General features: G+C 42.7%; 1 protein-coding gene across 2 annotated transcripts in view; it reads right to left on the bottom strand.

Moving 5' to 3' along the window:
• Positions 1-10966, bottom strand: part of TANK (TRAF family member associated NFKB activator) — a 51105-nt gene extending 40139 nt beyond the window's left edge. Inside the window, exon 1 of one of the 2 annotated variants that reach the window (XM_072982367.2) lies at positions 10814-10966. The gene's annotated coding sequence lies outside the window, so the exon portion shown is untranslated. The remainder of the gene's footprint in view (positions 1-10813) is intronic. The other variant, XM_020798337.3, reaches the window with a different exon arrangement.
• Between the last annotated feature and the right edge of the window lie 10761 nt (positions 10967-21727).

Here is a 21727-nt window from a genome sequence, read left to right on the forward strand (position 1 = left end):
TCTTTTATTTGTTGAAAATCCATCCCTGGTCTGTGTGACTTCTTATAGGGAATGGTTGGTGGCAGCTTAGTGAAAGTGTGGCAGATCCCAGTAGGTCTGGGTTTGTCACATTGATTGGTGTCCAGCGTGTGGGATACGACTGGTCCAGTTGTTCAGCGGTCCAGCAAAGCCTTGGCAAGTGTGCCCAGAGCAAGGGGGGTCTAGTCAGGGACAATCTGAGAGCGCGTAGGTAATCTTCTAGGTGTGCCTCACGGGGAGGTGCACTAGTAGAAGAACGTGTAACCTCAGATTGGGGGCTAGATTAGGGAGCTCTGAGGCAGCCTGTTTTGGCGGGAAAAAGCTGAGGCAAAACTGTAAAGTAGAAGTGATTTAGCCTGCCTGCTGAGAGGCCCAGCAGAGGGGGGTAGACTCTAGCTCGCAACTGTTGCAAGTTAGTGCTGAAGGACAGCAGCAATCTATAGAGAAAGCTGGTTCTGAGGCAAAAGGGAAAAAAAAAAGTGGTCGCTTTATTTTGAGGCTTGACTTTTGAAAGCAGCCTGTTCTGGGGGGGGGATTATGCCCTTGACTCGAAGCCAAATGGCAGAAATGGGTGAAGTGAAAGACCCCCAGATTGACCAAGGTTCTGAGGATGAATTTGGCTCAGTGCAGGGTGACAGCACGGGAGAACAGAACCCAGAACTCAGGAAAATGCTCATAGCCCAACAGCATGAACTGAGGATGAGGCAATTGGAAAAAGAAGAAAGATTAGAGAGAGAGAAAATTGCTCTGGAAAAGGAAAGGATGGTGTTTGAGTTAAGAAGATTGGAACTGATGAACCAGAACAATAATAACAATAGGGATTCTGAGGGAGGCCAATTGTCTAAAGCTGACCTGAAGAAATTCCCTGTGTACCACAAGGGAGATTGTCCTGAGGTGTTCTTTTCCTTAGTGGAAAGAGCGTTTGTGGACTTCTCAGTAAGGGAAACTGAGAAGATGACCATCATGCGATCTTTCATCAGTGGTAGCCTTGCTGAAGTTTATTCAGAGATGCCACAGGAACTGATGAAAGATTTTGCAGAGTTTAAAAAACTGGTGTTTGCAAGACATGGGATAAATGCGGAACAGCTGAGGCAAAGATTCAGGTCAATCACCAAGAAACCAGAGCAGACTTTTACCCAAGTGGGGGCCCAATTGGTGAGGCTGCTAGAGAAATGGCTGTCTCAGGAGGGGACAGAGACCTTTCAGCAGCTCAAAGACTTGATAGCGCTGGAACAGTTCTATTCAGTCCTGCATGGGGAACTGAAATTCCAGGTGAGGGAAAGGAAACCGAAATCTGTGGCAGAAGCAGCCGAGATCGCAGATTTTATTTCCCAAATAAGAAAGCCCTTGGGTGAGGGGAAAGCGATGGGGAAACCTAAAGAAACCTACAGCAAGTACTCTCAGGGACCAGGGAAAAACCAGCAAGGGGGAGGGGCCCATGGTGAGGGGAAGCCCTCAGACATGAAACCAAGACCTCAGATTTTGGAGGGAAAACCAAAACAAGATGAGAAAGACTCAAAATATAGCAGAAAATGTTATTTCTGTCAGGGAAAGGGCCATCTAATCTCAGAGTGTGAGAAATTAAAGCAGCTAAAAGGAATTGTGCCTCAGGATTCGAGTGGAACCAAGCCAAAAGCTGTGTTCTGTGTCCAGAAAGAGCAAGGCTCATTGTCACTGAGGGAGCCTGTTGCCATGGCTACTCAATTTGGAACAGTGACATCTGCTGATCAGGCTGAGGAAAATGGTCCTCTTGTAGAGGTCAGGCGCTGCCTACTGGTGAGAACAGATTCTCAGTTGTTTGAAACAGCAGGGGTGGACGTAGGAATACTTGACCATCAGTATCGGGGGCTGCGGGACACTTGTTCCCAGGTGACCCTGTGCCATCCAGATATTATTCCTAGGGAGTATGTAATCCCAAATGAGAGCATAAAGGTGGCAGGGATTGAGGGACAGGCGATCTCACTGCCAGTAGCAGAGGTACCTGTGAACTTTCAAGGCTGGAGGGGAGTTTGGCGGCTAGCAATTTCATCGACTCTGCCAGCAGCCGTGCTCGTGGGAAATGACCTGGCTGAACATGTGAAACGGGTGCTAGTGATTACACGCTCACAAGCCACCACGGGGACAGTTCAGGGGGGTAATGATGAGCCCGAGACGGAAGCAGGTGGGGGGAGTTCAGAAGCTGTGGTGGAAACCTTAACCACAGACAGCAGATTTGGACAAGAGCAAAAGGCAGACGCCACTCTCCAAAAGTGTTTTGAACAGGTGACTGACGCCCAGCTAACACCTGAAACCCCAGTGAGATTTCTGGAGAAAAAGGGGATTTTGTATAGAGAGACCCTGAGGAATATATCAAAAGGGGGAGATGGGATCAGAAGGCAGCTAGTGGTGCCTGAAAAGTATCGCCCCATGATCTTACAAAGGGGGCACTCTGACATGTTTGCTGCACACTTAGGGGTGAACAAAACACAGCAGAGAATCACACAGAATTTTTACTGGCCTGACATAGGGAAGCAGATCAGGGAGTTCTGTAAACAATGTGATGTGTGTCAAAGGCAGGGGAATAGCCGCGACAGGACCAAAGCAAAGTTGTGCCCTTTGCCTGTGATTGACACTCCGTTCAAATGCATAGGGGTGGATATTGTGGGACCTTTGCCCAAGGCCACAAAGAGGGGGAACAGGTTCATTCTCACCATTGTAGACCATGCCACGAGGTACCCTGAAGCCATTCCCTTGACTAACATTGAAACTAACACAGTGGCAGATGCCTTGGTGGGGTATATGTCCAGGATGGGATTTGCCTCAGAAATAATCACAGATTTGGGAGCATCATTTACATCGAAGCTCATGAAACGCTTATGGCAAATCTGTGGAATTAAGCACAAGGAAACCACTGCCTATCACCCTGAAGGTAACGGGTTAACTGAGAAGTTCAATGGGACTCTAATGCGCATGATTAGGGCTTACTTGGCAGAGAATCCAAACAATTGGGACCAGAAGCTGCAATCCCTTTTGTTTGCTTATCGATCAGTGCCACAAGCCAGTACCGGGTTCAGTCCGTTTGAACTTTTGTTTGGGAGAAGGGTGAAAGGGCCCCTTGATTTGATCAAACAAAATTGGGAGCAGATCACCCAGGATGACCCACAAGATGTTGTGACATACATAGACTCTTTAAGGAATGACCTAAAGAGAAACCTAGAGCTAGCAGCAGAGACCCTGCAAGCTCAAAAGGTCAGAAAGAAAGCTTGGGATGACCAGGAAGGCAGGGAGAGGCACTTTAACCCAGGGGAGGGAGTGCTTTGGCCTAGGCCCTGCAAGGAGAACAAACTGCAGCTGGGTAGCCCAGAAATAAAATACTTGGGTCACATGGTAGGGGGAGGAGTGATAAAACCCCTAGAGGCCAAAATAGAAGCAGTTCGTGATTGGCCCAGACCCAACACCAAGAAAAAAGTCAAATCATTTCTTGGGTTGGTGGGCTACTACAGAAAGTTCATCCCGAGGTTTAGCGAGATTGCGGCTCCGCTGACCGATCTGACGAGGAAGAAGACTGATGACCGCATCCCGTGGACCAGCGACTGTGAGGCGGCGTTCCAGAGGTTGAAGCAGGCGCTCATCAACTATCCAGTGCTACGTGCTCCAGACTTCGACCGGGAGTTCATCATCTACACCGATGCGTCTAACAGCGGGGTAGGAGCGGTTCTTTGCCAGGAGGATGAGAATGGTGACCAGCATCCAGTGTCCTACCTGAGTAGGAAACTCCAGAAAGGTGAGAGACATTTGGCAACCGTGGAGAAGGAGTGTCTGGCCATAGTCTACGCGATCCAGAAGGCCAAGCCTTACATCTGGGGAAGACATTTTATTCTGTGCACTGACCATTCACCACTGCAATGGTTAAAGACAATGAAAACCCACAATAGTAAACTTATGAGGTGGGCTTTAAACCTGCAAGACTATGACTTTGAAGTGAAGGTGGTCAGAGGGTCAGTGAACTGTGTTGCTGACGCCTTGTCAAGAAGACCTGAAGAATGAAGACGGCGAAAGAAACATGGACTATGTATATATGTTGGTGACCAAAGGTTAAATGTACCTGTGTTTTTTGAACTTGGTTTGTATGAATAAAGGTAAATTGATGTAATGTATATGGTAAATGTTTAAATGCCTAATTGATATGGTTAACTTAGAATGTAAGTATAAGTAAGTATGATATTGTATGTATAACTGTTGTTGTGTGTTTTATCCAGGTTGTTTTTTGGGAAAAAGCACCTTAGCTTTCCCCCTACAAAACAACTTATAAAGAGGGGAGGTGTTACATACAGCACTGATGTTACCTGTCTGTCATGGGTTTGGAGGGAAAGTTCCATCCTATGGGGAGTGGAAGGCGGGACATCAGGAGGAGGGGCTGTACTGTATACATATGTGGAGTTTGTGTGGAGAGAGAAGCAGAGCTGGAGGAGAGCTGAGAGAAGAAGCTGGTGTGGGAGTCTGTGTGTCAGACAGGGTACTACTGTGTGTCAGTCAGTACCAACCTGATAGGTTCAGGTGTCTGTATGGTTAGCCAGAACTGATAGGTTCAGGGTCTGGGCTTCAAGTTAAGTGTTCTGTGTGAACCAAACTGTGTGCATGTATGAATGAGACTAAGCCACGTTACTATATCTTATTCACCTGATCATTTTATTTTCCCTGTGTGTTGTTTTAAATAAACCTTATTCTTTTATTTGTTGAAAATCCATCCCTGGTCTGTGTGACTTCTTATAGGGAATGGTTGGTGGCAGCTTAGTGAAAGTGTGGCAGATCCCAGTAGGTCTGGGTTTGTCACACCGGCTACAGAGACTGGTAAAACGTTAGGAAGAACCACTTTCAGAACACAGCCAAGAAGCCCGAAAAACCCACAACAACCATTAGATCCCGGCCGTGAAAACCTTCGCGAATACATACTTCCTAGATTCTTTGTCTCTAGTGGGTTCTACACATTTGATTAGGACTACAGCAATAGGTGTGGTCTTGCATGTAGGAACGGACTGCCGGAGGTCTAAGGCACCATATATTCAGCAGTCAGTGTATGCTAAGGGTAGGACACAGTGGAGCTACATGTATGAACCAGAACATTCATAGTCAGGCTCCAGTTAGCCTAGGGCAGAAACCTTGACTAGAATCCTATTGGTGATTTGTACAGTTGAAACACAAGTTGTGGCAGAGAAGCATTGCTAAATATTGAAATGCCAGGAATACAACCAGCACCTTGTTAATTAGCAGCAAGTCACCACAGCAGTGCATGCACTTTCACTTCCTCATGAGGATTAAATCCCAATAGGATTTTGACATATCATTGGGTATGTGGGTAACTAACCTGAACATTTTGTATTTCCTGGAAGATCACAGTTTCACTGTTCTCAAGCTTTTCAGCTTTTAATTTACAAATTTATATACTGTACTTATCTGCATTAAGAAAGTCCTCCAAATAGTTAGAAACTTTGTATTTGGGGATTATCCCCTTTGCTTTTAAACCCAAGGCATGTTACCATCTGAGCTTTCTAGTGGAGTGCGTAATAATAGCCATGGATGTTTTCAGTATTTTCTGTTAGCACTATCCAATATGATAGTTGATACCAGCTTGCTTGTAGTTCTCTTCTATTCTCAAATTCTGAGATTAGAGTCTGCCAATGATTTTCTTATTTATAATACGGATGTGAGAATACCATCTGCTTCAATCCAAATTATTTATTTTACAGATTGCAGGCAATCTCTCTGACCCAATAGGGAGCCTGTCCGATTTGATTTGTATCTGCATATTTTAAGCATTTATATGTATTAGCATTTTTCCAAATAATGAAAAAAACATAAATGTGGGGAAAATTAAGGGCTTTGACCTGGGATGGAGAGGGAGGTGAAACCTTGTTATCAGCTACAGCTTGACCTCCACTGTGCAAGCAAACCTCCTATCAATTTCCTTCCTTCCTCCACTAAAACTGTGCAGTTTACTCTTTAACCAGCTCCTGCCCTTGCAAGAGTCCATCCTGTATTGGGTGGGCCAGTTGTCAGTCACCTCTGGATCTGATGAAATGAAAGCCATTGCTCTGGATTAATCTCTGAAGCAAAATTTGGATGCCTCAGAAAGTCCCAATTCAATTCAAATACGTACATACTGCAGGCTTCCTTGTTGTGCTTCAGATCAGTTTGGAAACAGACAAAATACCCTCACTTTGTTGTATTTGCCAAATCGATTCTAAGTCTAATTTATCTCTAACCTGTAATATTTTATTTTATCATCACTGACCTTGTACAGTGTTTGGCTTCTAAAGGTAATGTGAAAAAACATCCGATAGAGCATTTATCCTTAAGCCCATGACCACCTTTTGCCATTCATGAGAGGGAGGAAAGTAGAATGGGACGTATGCTGCACAGTTAGATACAGTTCTGTATTTATTTATTTGTTTGGATGTAGGCTATGTTCTTTCATCTTTCTACATTTTTCTGCTGCAGGAGGTGGTGGGGTAATCATTCTTAGAGGAATGCTGTGAGCACAAACAAAGTAAGGCTCTTGACAATAATTTAAATTGCTACTTATACACAACTTGCCAATTACTAGGATAATCTGCTCTTGGAGTGCTGAGAGCTGGGACTGTTGCAGTGACTCTCCATGTGTAAGGTAGTTTTCCTGTCCCCACTGTACAGAAACCTCTCCCTTTAAAAAGTGTTTGTATTTTTATCCTGCTTTTTAAGCAGGATAAAAATTAGAAAGCATGTTTATGAGTATTGTGGCAACAGCTCTCCCCCAACTTCCTCATCTTGGTGTGTGCCACCACTAAAATGGCAACCATCTCCAAGCTGGTTCACGATGTTTGGAGTTACCATTGAACCATTAAGAAGGGATCTTACACTGTCCCTTTACTGAATCAGGGAAACTGCCATTATTCTGATTGCATTGCTGCTTAAATACGCCCACAGCTTAGGGCTGAATTTACACTGCCCCCCCTTAAACAAAAAGAAAAGAATGTGTATGCTTTTGGTGAAATACAGACAATCTGCATTATTTTGGCAACACAACCTTGGCTACATGACCCAGCATTGTCCAGCAGAATGCATGGTAAAATAATTTGTAATTGCTAGGTTCAAAAATAATAACCAGTGTTTGAAAACAAAAAGAATAAGTTTATTTTAAAAAAAGCAAAAGGGTAAAAATTTCAGAGTTGCAATCTGTCAAAGTCTTTCATACGACAACTGAAAGCTCTTTTTCTGTTCTTCCTATAGTCCAAACATATCTAATACGTTATGTATGTCTTTATGGCTCCAACAGAAACCTACATTAGGCTTCACAGCTTCTTCACAAAAGTAGACACCTCAGCTTCTCATACCACCACAGCTCTTAACAAACTACCTCACCGCTTTCTCTTTTAGTCTCAAAACTTCACTCTAACCCAGCATAAAACTCCTTCTCATCTAACCAGCTGCTTCTAACAAAAGCTAGACCTGAAATTGCTCTTGTTTCACAAACCCTCCTTATTTATTGAACAGGATTTTTTTTTAAAGCTGGCCAGTATACCAGCAAATGAATACACCGTTCTGTTCACCTCTGTCCTGGTCATCCATCCCACCAACTGTTCTCACGGATTCTCCTGGTAAATGCCCAATTTAGCACTGCCAATCAAAACCCAAAAACTCATCATTTATGCCAGTATACACGAGATGATGTAGAGTTGCCACAGGTACATATGTGTGACAGGCAACAATATGCGGCCTGGTAGGCTATTTAAATACATATTTATTAAATATAATTAAAATGCTAATAATGGGGGCAGGGCCTATGTTATCTATGTGATCCGTCTCTGCTTATTCAAGAGGTTTATTCATTCAAGGAATGAATAAACTGTGTGGCCAGAGCAAACATGCAGAGCAATTTACATGCTTTCCAAGTTTTGCATGCTTAAGCACTTCACAAAACATGCCACGTTTTATATATTGTAATCGCCAGTCTGATCTCAGAGGTTCAGCTTGTACCACATGATTTTAGGCAGCAACTACAGGGAAACAGCAACTTGGTTAGAACTGATTCTGAGATGGAACTGTAGCAGGTACTCTGTCCTGGTCTAGCTTTCGGGGCTTTTCCCCAGGTTGTATATAAGCATTTGTAGTAGGCTGGATTGTTCAATGGCTTAGGTATCTGGCTGCAGAGTCAGGGGTTGGTTCGATTTCCCACTGTGCTTCCTAGCAAAAGAGCCTGCCTGTGGGCAAGTGGCACATTTCCAGGGTACCCCCCAGAAGTCCAGGAAATAGATGGTAAACCATTCCTGTATATGTTTATTCAGAAATATAATAATAATAACCTTTGAACGGCAGAGCTGGAAGGGATGTTTTGCTTCTTCCCAGTTCACTGGGAGTTAAACAGCATTGCAGACAGTGGGGCATACTTCTGATTAAACATACATGGGACTATACTGTTGAAATCTATTTGAGAGAATATCTCTAATCAGAACATGCCAAGTAAAAAAGGGTGGAGTGTGAAAGCAGCAAGCACAATAATTGGCATACTTTCTGTATAGTTTGTTTTGTAAAACTCTAGGCTGTAAATTCCTTCCTAATGTTCTCAGTAATGCGCGGCGCTTTGTATGCATAAAAATACCTTTGGGCTTGTTCTCGTTAATAGGCTGTTCAGTATGCATACTTTCAAACATACATAAGATGACCCACATAGGATATTTAAATGCTCTTTCCACACAAATACTTCAGGTAGTGGGAATATTGTATACTCATGTGAAACAAATATTATAGTGTTACATGTTGTAAAATAAAGAAAACAATTAAACCAAATTCAAGCACTCGTAACTTGAATATATTCCAAAAGGGATTTAAACATGTTTCTCTGTCAGATACTGTATGCAGATGATACCTTCTTACTAGCAGAAAGCAGCAATGATTTGAAATAACTTTTAGTGAAAGTGAAAGAAGAAAATGCCAAAGCAGGATGGTACAATATTTGAACATTAGGATGACAAAAATCATGACTGCTGAAGAACTACAAAACTTTAGCATTGACAGCAAAGAAACTGAAATAGTTAAAGAGATTTTGTGTGCTTTCGTTTCATCATCAGTCCAAATGAAGACCGAAGCCAAGAAATCAGAAGACGGAGATTTTAAAGGCAGCAATGTAGGAATCAGAAAAGATCACAGGGGACAAAGACCATTGACACTCTTGCATTTCCAGTTGCCATGTAGGGGTGTGAAAGCTGGACAGTTAAGAAAGCTGACAGGAAAAAAATTGATTTGCTTAAATTGAGAGGAGACCTATACGGATACCCAGGACTACCAGAAAGACAAACAAGTGGGTTCTAGTTCAAACCAAGCCGGAAGTATCTCGGGGCAAAATGTTGAAACTGAGGCTGTCCTACTACAGGCTCATCATGAGAAGGTGGGATTTTCTGAAAAAGACAATAATGCTGGGAAAGGCTGAAGGCAGCAGGAAAAGAGGGAGACCAAATATGAGATGGTCTGACTCCCTAAAGGAGTACACAGGCCTGAATTTACAAGAAATGAGCATGGCTGCTGAGAGCAGGACATTCTAGAGGTCTCTCATTCATAGGGTTGCCCTAAATTGGAGGGGACTTGACAGGACATAACAAGTCTTGTCAGTGTGAGATCAGTGGGAATTTGAAATACGTAGTTCACTTTGGCTGTATGGTATTTTTAAAAAATAAAAGCATATTGTCACAGACCTCTCAGTCATTTGCTGGTACTCATGAGAATACAGTCCTATTCACGTTTACTCTGAAATACATTTCACTGACTTCAAAACAGTCACTTTTCAAATTAATAATAAAATTAGAATTGCAGAACTGGAAGGGGCCCTATGAATCACCAAATCCAGCCTCTGTGAAGGATGCACAGTGGGGAATTAAATCCCCAAACTATTACTGTCTGTGTAGGATTGTGGCTTTAGTTCAACAGTGAATATAAGTTAAATGTTTTTGCTGGTGCTCTCCAAAACATGTCTGTTGCTTTTTATGTCTGCTATTGTAATTGTATAATTAAAAATATATAAAATGGTTTTATTTAGATTACTGCTAGGACAAGCCTTTTCTAGTTTTTTTTTCCTACTAAAAATGAGTGCAATACATTGGCAAATTCTTCAACAAAACATGTGGGAACAGCATAAAAATTGGATATATTTTTAGTGGGTTATGTCTAGTAATTTATGTGAAAGTTACTAGCACTGAAACATGGATGTATCGCATGTACTTCTTTCTGAACACACAATTTAACCAATACAAAACATCATTATATGTTTACTAAAATGAGTCTATGTACTACAAGCAGAAGAAATTAATGAAAAAACAAGCCTGAGGGACTCTTAAATTTTAATTTTTAGAAAGAACCATGAGAAGTTCACAATGCAGGTGTAAGATATCCAATTAGGAGAGGGATTTGATGGAGCTATTAAAAGGAACAATAGCAGATTATGTATCAACTCAAGCAATCCATTGCATTTGAACATATTTAGATACCGCATTTATCTAGCATTTAACCATTGCATCCCTAGTGGTATTTACTGTGAAAAATCCAATAGGATATATTCCTTTTAAGTATTTTTAAGGCTGCAGTCTTATTTTCTCTGAGTTAACAGAATCAGTAACAGTTTCAGAATGTCCAGCTGGAGAAGCACCACAACTTGGAGTACAGTATGTGCTCGACTGAGTTACATTTTTCAGTATAGTGACTTGATATAAAGCTCATTATCCTAATTCTACATCATATATAGCAGCTATACCATATATTATTTGCTTATAGGTCAAATATTTTGGGTTACCTTGTAAGCAATCTCTTGATGAACCTTTCTAGTCTGCTTCCATTCCTATTAATAATACAGATAATTTTGTCAGAGTCTGAAAGCTTTCTCAACTGCAGCTTTAAAGTAGATCTCAGTCAATATCCTGTTTGGTTTATGTCTGACGTGAGCTGGGAACTTCCACTGAGAAATCCCCAGTTTAAGAACTTCCTTGTATGGAGCCACAGAGAGCCAATCATGAAACATGCTTTCTGCAAATTAGAGTTTAAAGTGAAAACAAGATATGAACCAGCTATAGAACTCTGTAGGCCTGTAAATAATTCCACAGAATTCCGCACAGCTGCTACACAGACACTTGGAATAACAAAGGAGACGTAGTTGAGTGATATTCAGAAGTAGGTTGGTTTTTTTGCCTGAAGTGTGTCATATATATAACAACCATAATATTGTTTTAATAGATTCCTACAATTCTGAATATATTATGGGCACATTTATAACATCCAAACATCTAGCCTTCATTTGTATATTAGGCCAGTGGTTCTTAACCTTGGGTTACTCAGGTGTTTTTGGACTGCAACTCCCAGAAGCCTTCACCACCAGCTGAGTTGATTGTAGAAGAAAGAGAAGAGAAAGTTGGAATCTGTGAGGTGGAGAAGGGAGAAGGAGAAAAGGAGTAGTAGTTAATTATACCAGTATAGGAGGAGGATATAAAAGCTGAAAGGGGGAGGAGAGTTTTTAATATATCCAGGGAAGAGAGTAGGAAAGAGGAGAAAAGTAGAGAGAGAGAGAGAATGATGAACAGAGATATGAAAGAGTGCACGGGTTATCAGAAGATTTACCTAATTTGAAGGTCGGAGGATTACTACCTGCCCCCGACTTGTCAAAGGGAAAGGGAACATCAACAAAGGCACTAGAATGGACAGTTATGGTCTTTCCATGGGGATCAGGTCACTTAAGGAAGGTGATCCGACCAGACCAATCCTTCAGCCATCCACCACTGGAGGGAGACTGGGCCAGACACCCTTGTTGCGGAACAATTTGCACGGCTCGGAGTGCTCCAATGAGGAAACCCACCAACGGGGAACATTTTGGACCATCCCCTCAATGAACCTTGCCAATTTACAGGCAGAGTTCTCGTCTTCACACTTTGGACAGTTGCCAGATCTCACTTGTTTTGAACCCATAGAAGTTGTTGTGGAATCACCAAATGTTAAGCCAAATAAATCTGTTAATATTTTAAAAGAGGCTCGGCTGTCATTTCCCGCCAAAAGAGAGGAGCTGCTTCAAATTTCTAACAAACTCGATCACACCTGTCCAGCACAGCTAATGGTGAAGGCTTCTGGGGTTTTTAGTCCCAGGAAGATCTGGGGACCCAAGATTGGGAACCTCTGCACTAGGGAACATTTGCCTCACATGCTCAGTGTAGTGAAGTGAGACAATACAGATGTTCCTTCTGTGGTTTTTAAGGTTAGTTCATTGTGAGGAAGTTGGTGGAGATGTGTCCAGTGAGGCTGTCTAGCCCTCAACCAGGACCTGCTTTATTAGGAGAAACTGTGCCAAACAAACCCAAGCTACAGGAGACAACAACACAAACCAAGGCTGTCCTATTGGAGACATGGTGGTGCAGAGAGTCCTCCTGTTGAAAACCCAGGAATTGCAACTCACCTATCACTTCAGGATGGGACAACTCAAACAGAACCCCTTCCTGGCAAAATCCTGGGGATTGCAGCTGGCCCTCTCCCAAATGAGTGTCCTTTGCAGTGGTCCCCAACCTTGGGCTTCCAGATGTTCTTGGACTACAGCTCCCAGAAGTCTTCATCACCACTTCTGCTGGCCAGGATTTCTGGGAGTTGAAGTCCAAGAACATCTGGAGGCCCAAGGTTAGGGACCACTGCTTTAAAGGGAACAAAAGGAGTTGGGAACCAGAATATGGTGGGTGTTGGAAGAAGTGAGAGAGCAGCTATAGAGAGGAGGGGGTTGGAATGAGAGTTGCTGGACCTAGTAGTGATGTAGAGGAGGAGGAGGAAGGCACCTGGGTAGATACTCAAGAGGAGTTGGGAGAAGCTCTTCAGGTGAAGGAGGTGGAGGATCAACCACAGCCCCTCCCCCTGGGGATGAGACTATATGGTGAAAAAAGATCCCTGGACTGGGAGCTGGTTGATCTTAGGGTTCCTAAAGAGAGGTACCCAAACACTGGTACTCTTGTCCTCCTCCTAACCCCATTACTGGGGGATGAAGTGTCATAGGCACAGTCCAGCTGGGAGAACCAGCTGTGATCTGGCAGTGGTGCTGGAAGCGATAATACCAGCCGGCCCATCTCCTATGCCTAGGAGGAACAACAGCTGCCAGAGGCCTCCGAGGGCTCAACAAGAGGGCTGCAGATAAGCAACATGCCTTTTCCTCATTATGGGCCTACAGGCCCTCACTTCTGCAGGCCTTGAGCTTCAGAAGTACCTGGAGCCCACCATCAAAGAGAACAGTGGATTCTAATCTCCTAGTGTCATTAACTTGGGGAAACAGAGGAAATGAACCTGACTTGGGGCTAGTGAAGTCAACTAGCCCCAACTGATTTGTTGACTAATTTGTTTAATATTGACTTCCCTTCCCCTGTTGTTACTGACAGTGATGCCGACTCCATTGATTTGGGAATGGAGGAGGGTCCACTCGCTGACCAAGCGAGGGTCAGCAGAGTTCACACTCATTCATACACACAAAAACAAACTGTGATGCTACAGCCATCAGCATGAACATTATAGAACTGAATTTCCAGTGTAATGGCCCTCACTGGAAGTAAATCTGTTTTTAGTGGATGTATATGGGTAGGTGACAAGTCCTCAATTCTTTTCTTTAAAAAATCAACATGGAATTTATAAATACATGCATACATTAAAAGAAAGACTTGCAGCATATTGTGTGTGGCTTTTTTAATTTTTTGAACAAGCAATCTTCAGTAAGAGCTCCCAAATGTAATTCCCAAATCTGTCCATTTAGATATACCATATTTGGAATTTTGGGGGGCGCTTCATAGTCAGACAGTGCACGGCACTTCCTTTTCCTGGCTGTAGAACAAATCCTCTTTTGGAATTGTTTGAACATGAAAAATCTGTTTCTTTGAGATTTTTGAGTGGTTACTGCTTTTTTCTGTCTATTTGATTGCAACCGGATCATCGGCCTTACTGGCAATTGTTTAAATTGGCAGGCAGCCCAACGCTGCAATTCTTTTCAGGATTTAGGGTCTGGAAAATAGCAGTGGTTTGCTCTTTAGTGTTGGGTTCTTTAAGCAGGGGTGATTTCTAAGCTAGCTGGTGATTCTGCAAGCATAGTCCATTCTGCAATGTAGCAGACGATTAAAGCAAAGATTAAAATGGCTTTTATTGCTTTAATAGGCTGATCTTTATAGTCAGCTGAAAACAAAAGTTCCTTTCAGTTGTGAGCCAGGATAGCTTGATCTATCCATCAGATCTACCATCCTCTATAATAGCTGAATCATTAGTTTTCAGGTATCCAAAAAGATCTAACATGTGCCTTTACCTTACAGTGGGGTCTTGACTTAAGAACGGCTTGAGTTAAGAACATTTTGACTTAAGAACCACTCTCATAGGAAAATATTGACTTGACTTACATACTTAGATTTGAGTTAAGAACTGAAAAAAAACCACGTGGGAGGCAGGGAAAGTGCAAAATTTGAACTTTCAGTTAACTGTTGGCCAGTGAAAAGGGTGCCTGTCTGCTTCCTCACTCCTCCGAGCATTTAGAGAGTGAATTGGGAGACAGTCTTCGGACTGCCTGGTACTGTACTGCCTGGACTGTATTTTCCCTGCCTTCCCTGAACCTTTCTTGACCTAAGAAAAAAAGAAACAAAATATCCCCCTCTAGTGGTGGAAGGCGGAATAGCAGCTTCCCATTAGTTTCTATGGACGGAAAAGAGCAGATACGGATCAAATGGTTTTCAATGCATTCCTATGGGAAATGCAGATTTGACCTGAGAACTTTTTGACTTGAGAACCGCCTTCCAATACGGATTAAGTTCTCAAGTCAAGCCCCCACTGTATTTTAGATATACAGTATCCTCCTTCAAGGACAGTTAAATGGCTTTTGCATTTCCTAGAACTCTGGTGCAAATACAAAATCTATACTTTCTAGTAGATTAAATTATGCCACATAAGAAAGTAATCTTAAATGTACCTGGACAAACCTTCCACAGATGATTTGAAAGAAGTTATCTCAATATGCCAGTGTCTTCTGGTGCTTATGCCATATTAAACATATTTGTCTTCAAGGTGTCTCAGGACTCTGCTGTTTTTATTGATTCAATTTTTACACCTTTCAGGTTCCTATGATGGCTCACAACATGTACAAAAACACCACTATAAAATCTATGACAAAGTTGAAAGCAAACAAATCAAAATTTAATTGATATGGAATGACGGCCCTTATTTTAACGGGCACTTGAGGTTTGTATAGCTGATACTTTAAAAAAAACTGGATGAATATTTTCATATTGTTCACCAGGACTTCAACAAATTGTATGGGGACAGGAGAGAGATTTAATGAGATAATACAGATGATGTCTCTGGCACATTCAAATAGGTAATTATGCAGCTTACACAAGAACAACCTGTACTGTGTTGTTCACGTGCCAAAAATGACATACTTAAAAGATGCATTGTCCTCGTGTTGTGCTGGGACACAAAATTCAGTCAGGCAATCCACACTGAACACTAGAGATGGACACAAACTGAAAAACAGACGAATCAGGCTGGTTTGTGGTTACCCACAAACACGAACTACAAACCATCACAATAACAACCCCTCCATGTCTTCCATACAGCTTAAAATAAAGTGTGCTCACAGTGCACAGCACTTGTGGGGAGAGCGGCTGAGTCTGGGCAGAGATCCCCCAGTCCACTTGATGTGAAATAAAATAAATAAAATAAAATAAAAGAGTACATAGGTTCAGGCTGACCTGTCTTGGGCTCTTTTGGAGACGCTCCAATTCAACCCTTATCCACGTCTCTGACTGTATCTGTGTCCTTCCACTACTCTCGTTAGATGCGATCCCTGAGGATAGGAAAATGTACATAAGAAGGCCTGGTCATTGACTGAGTGGTGCTGACAGGACAAAAGGACAACAATGTCCGTTTGCAGATCTGGGTGCTCTTGTTTTCTTCCTATTTTCTTAGATTTTTCCAGCTGCCATTTTCTAGTAGGAACTTGTTGCATCATAGAAAATGCCTGGCAAAGCAACTGCTGGATCACATGGGATTAAAATGTGTTGGAGTTATTTCAGCCCTGTATGCTGCCTTTGGTAGGTCTGGCTGGGGGAGGGACTTTTTAGGGCCGGGCCGGGGGGGGGTGACTGTCAATTAATCCAACAGTAACCAATTGTTCCTTCCCTACCTTCGATTTTAAAGAGAGCCGCGTCTCTCAGTTTAAGAGTCTTTCCCCCTCTCTTTTTAGTCTGCTGGCAGTTAGTAGTTAGTACTGGGTAGTTATATGAATGCAGTCTGCAGGAGACTGCTGGAAGCAGGCAGTGAGTCGGTTGAGGCCTGTTGCTGTAAGTACAGTCATTTTTGTACAGTATGCTATTTTTGATCTGTTCAGAACTGAGAGTAAATTGAAGCCTTTTTATTTTTCCCTTACCAGTGTCTCAGAGTGAATTATTGAGATTGCGAATGCCAGTTGAGGAGACAAAAAAGGAGTGGCCTACTCTGGGGAAACTCAAAGCTAATTCTGCTCTGTAAGTCACTGCATTTCTACTGCACAGCTAGAGTATTTTTAACCAAATATTAAACTTTCTCTGCCAAGAAAACGAACTGAATTTGAACCACTGTCTCTCCTACCATACAGCTTTTACACTTCACCAAATTACATGATACTTGGCCAAAAAAAGACACAAAAAAACAAAAAGACACAAAAAACCCCAACAAAAAAACCTCCTCTTTCTGTTCCCCCACCATCTCTCTTGTAATGCAATACTGTACTGGGCTTAAATCTGAATTTAAAATGCAAACTACGTAAATGATATGATATGCTTGCAAATGACTACATTTAAATACAGTGGGGTCTCTACTTAAGAACGTCCCTACTTAAGAACAATCCAACTTAAGAACAGCTCCATTTGCTAAATTTTGCTTCTACTTGAGAACAGAAATCCAAGATAAGAATAGGAAAAAAAACCTTTCCTGCTCTTTTTTAACCTTAGGTCATCTTAGGTTAAAAAAAAATTCTCCCCCTAGTGGTAGAGTACGTATTAACCAGCTTTGCATTAGTTCCTATGGAAACTAATGCTTCAACGTACGAACGCACCTCTACATAACAAAAAAACAGCCAGAACGGATTAATTGGTTTTCAGTCCATTCCTATGGGAAATTTTGCTTCAACTTAAGAACACCATTCCAAAACGGATTAAGTTCTTAAGTAGAGGTTCCACTGTAATGTTCAGACATTTGCATTGTATTGTAAGAAAAATGCATGCAAAAATAATTATTTAAATATGTGTCTGGGTTTTTGTGCAGATTTTAAAAGCAAAAAAAAAAAAAAAACCAACAACAACCACCCACACACGTCAATGTAGAAATGGAACAGAACAGATTTATAAATGAATTTGTACAAAACAGTAACGGATGGAAATAAGTTTTCTTCCCCCCCACCCCCTACCGTAAACAGACAATAATTTGATGTTTGGGACCTGAGCATGGTTGGGGGATGTTAGTACGTTGGTGAGAGACTAAGAGGGAATACCAGGGACCTCCAGGTAACATTAGAAAACAGTCCTGCCTGAAAGCGTGGACAGCTGCTGCCGGTTAAAACTGGTGATACCGGAGTGGGTGGCCCAAGGGTCTGACACAGTAGGAGGCAGCTTCTTTCACTCTTGTACTGTATAAGAATATGGCCTGTTTTATTATTAGATTACCTATTATTAGATTACCTATCCATTTTGTATTACAAATGTCTGTCTGCTGTACTCTAAGATGTTATTATTACTTGCAGTCGTGGCTTCTGCATCCTTTGCTTTTTAGCCATTACAGCGGTACCTCAACTTACGAACTTAATTGGCTCCGGAACGCTGGTTGTAACTCAAAATGGTCGTAACTTGAAATGGTTGTAAATCGAAGCAGCATTTCCCATAAATGCATTGGAATGCAATTAATCCATTCCGGCCAAAGAAAAAAAATTGTGCCCCCCGAAAACCCAAACAAAAAAACACACACTGCAAGACCCATCGGAAACGTGATTAATCCATTCTGGCCGAAGGGGGGGGGGAGAAAAGCAATCAAACCGTGCAAGACCCATCGGAAATGGGGAAAAAACCACCAAAAAACAAACCCTGCAAGACCCATCACAGTATAGAAACATAATCCCACCACCCATCCCAAAACCTCGCTGCAAAACCCACCCAGAACAGTTTTTAAAAAGTAGAAAGCAGCACCTTATCTTACCAGGCTGTCCGAAGCCTCCTCCAATTGCACACTCTCTAACCACTGGGGCGAAAGGGCTACAAAGAAGCAGCCTCTTCGCTTACCAATGGTTAGCAATTTGAATTCCCCGCCTTTTCCCCCTGCCCTTTTCTGGTTGTAACTCAAAGCTCCAGTTGCAAGTAGAAGCAACATTTTGCGGCCAGAGCTGGTCATAACTCGAAATGGTCATATGTCGGGATGTTTGTAAGTTGTTTGCTTTCTGCTTTGCTTGTTTTGCATTTCTGAAGGGTCTTGCATGGTTTGTTTGCTTTCTGCTTTGCTTTTTTTTTTTTTTTTTGTATTTCCGAAGGGTCTTGCATGGTTTGTTTGCTTTTCTTTCCCCTCCCGCCTCGGCCAGAATGGATTAATTGCGTTTCCAATGGGTCTTGCAGTGTTTTTTGTTGGGGTTTTTTGTGATTTTTTTCTTCGGCTGGACGGATTAATTGCATTTCAATGCATTCCTATGGGAAATGGTGCTTCAACTTACGACCATTTTGAGTTACAACCGGAGGTCCGGAACCAATTAAGTTCGTAAGTCAAGGCACCACTGTATGTGGAATAATACACTGCATATTCATATGTTGTTTCCCCGAAAATAAGACCTAACCTAAAAATAAGCCCTGGTATGATTTTTCAGGATGCTCGTAATGTAAGCCCTATGGCAAAAATAAGTCCTAGTCACATGAAACCCCGCCCTCCACTATTGTGCAGCATTGTGCAGCAACCAGAAGAAGATGGCATGACTGTATTTGAATAAAAGTAGAATGTTGTACATGAAAAAAATAAAACATCACCTGAAAATAAGCCCTATTGCATTTTTTGAAGCAAAAATTAATATAAGACCCTGTCTTACTTTCGGGGACTTTGCTGAATTTTTAACTGAACATGAAAGCATAGATCCTTCTTCCTGCAAGTAAATCTTTTCTGTTGCAAGCAAGACTGTAGTTGAAGAGTAGAGTGACTGTTTTATATACAGTGGTGCCTCGCACAGCGAGGTTAATCCATTCCGGATTAACCCTCGCTGTGTGAAACATCGCTGTACGGAAGTAAAAAAGCCATTGAAACGCATTAAACTAAGTTTAATGCGTTCCAATCGGCACGTTTACTTACCGTACAGCGATGCCGGCAGCCATTTTCGCGCCCTCCCCTCGCAGAACGAGGGCACGAAAATGGCTGTGATCAGCTGTCCGGTGGGTCCAAAATGGCCGCCGGAACAGCCGAAAGGGGCCGGGGCGCAGCGTTTTCGCGCCCTTGGTAAGCAAGGGGAGGGCGTGAAAACGCTGCGGGAAGCCTCGAAATGGCTGCGCGCAGCGTTTTCGCGCCCTCCCCTTGTTTACCAAGGGCGCGAAAACGCTGCGCCCCGGCCCCTTTCGGCTGTTCCGGCGGCCATTTTGAGGCCGCGGAACAGCTGATTGTTGGGTCGCAAAGCAAAGGTCAGTAAGCGAGCAGCTTACTGACCTTTGTTCTGCGATTTCCCGCCTATACGGGCACCGAAATGGCCTCGTAGAGCGAATTCATCGCTCTACGAGGCGCCCGTTCTGCGAGGCACCACTGTACTATGCAAGGAGTATATGCAATTAATTGTTGCAAGCCTCCCAGAGACCTGGGCGGCATATAAGTTGGTTAGTTAGTTAATTAATTAATTAATTAAGAGAATGGATATTTACAGAAAAATGTTATATGTTAATTTGTATATAGAGATGCAAATTCAGAAACAAATAATTAGAATTTGAATATAATAGAAAATTTAACTACCGATCCCAACCATCTGAAATATATTCTTCAGTTAATTTGCATCTCACTCCCAATTCAAATTAGTTGTTTCTCTCTTCCTCCTGTTCCCCACCCCGGCATTTCCTCCCCACCTCTTTCTGTTTCTGGCAGCCCCATCCCTCTTTTCTTTTCCTTCCCATTATTGCCCCTCAGCAGCTGCTAGGTGCTTTCTGATATAATTACTTATTTAACAGATTTTTAGCGTGGCTTTCAAGATAAAAATTCTCTCAAGGGTTATGGTTATCATAAGGAACAGTGAAGCTTAAATAACAAAGATCCTTACCCAAAGATGGAAAAAAGAAATCAAATAAATATGATTAAACACCAGCTCTGCCCAAAAGCATTTCCCACACCTAATGGGAGCCAGGGGTCAAACACAGGGAAAACCACATGCTCTCTGTTGTACATGAGCCCCTTTTCTTTGGCCCTATGTAAGTACAGATGCTTCACCCCCAGACTCTTCTAGGGAAAGCTGGTCTATTTCCTGCATAGCCAGAGTCTAAAGACCCTCATTTTTTCCAAGCTTTGAACAACCACTCTCAGAATCGTGTGCCACACATGGACTCCAACACCTGTGCTGGTGGTGCCATGCAACATTGTCCCTGAAGGATATGTGCCACCACTTAGGCCTAGTCCACAAGGCCAGTGAGCAAGAGAAGACTGTTCAGAAAAGGAAGAGCCTGATCCTGATTCTATGGCATGTGCAGGTCCACAACATCTGGTCTTCTTACCTAGAAATTCCACGCACAACCTTTCCTCAGATTGGTCAAAATGCTAGTATTTCTTTTGGACTACAGTTCCCAGAATCCCCCAGCCAGCACAGTCAACACAATTTGGACTGGCCTGTTTTCCAAGACCCACCTAGACAATTAAGAGTTTTACACATATATTATAAAAAAGACACATCCGTTCATATGATCATAAATCTCAGGAAGGAAATGCAGGAGTCTTACATCTTGTTGTGCAGCACTGGAGCCACGAGGGTCTTGTTACTCAGCCTCTGTTGGTGTGCACACATTTGGAAGTCTCTTCACGCTCTTGTCTTTAGACCTCTTGCTCTGTACGTGAGCATGTACTCTAGTATTTGCAGAGTAACAGGGCTGCCTAAATACAGGTGAGGAGAGGAAAATAATTGTCTAGTGGTCAAAACTTGTTTTAGGGCAGCTTCTCCCAACTTGGTGCCCTCCACATGTGTGGACTACAAATCCTCTAGTTGCTCACTGCTATACAGGCTGGCTGGGGCTGATGGGAGTTACAGTCCTTATACCAGATTGGGGAAGGATGTTGCTCAAAACCAGACGAAATCCTTCCCAAGTTACTCCTTCTCTTGCAACTTTATCCCTCCAGAGGAAAAAAAAATCAGTGCTATCTGCTTGAGATTGTAAGCATGCAAATGATACCATCTTATCTCTCAGCTGACCAATTAATTATACAGCAAAATCTGCCAGTTTGCCAAATGAAGGTACAGAGAAGGTGCACTGCTTCTAGAGGCAGAATGTGCATTTTGTCTAGTGAGGTCACGGTCAACAGAGATGTTTGGTTTCGGTCTCTTCTGTAGCACACATTTGGCTCTGCCAAATCCAGCCACCCCAACCCCAGGGGCCAATCCACTGTGGATGACTGGCCTTGCAGCTCCTGATTCAAGATGAAAGGCTGAGCCCTGTGTGATACAGCCTGTTTCACACATGCTGTTTCTTCCAGC

Source organism: Pogona vitticeps, chromosome 1 (genome assembly GCF_051106095.1).
Source record: "Pogona vitticeps strain Pit_001003342236 chromosome 1, PviZW2.1, whole genome shotgun sequence".
NCBI classification, from domain to species: domain Eukaryota; kingdom Metazoa; phylum Chordata; class Lepidosauria; order Squamata; family Agamidae; genus Pogona; species Pogona vitticeps.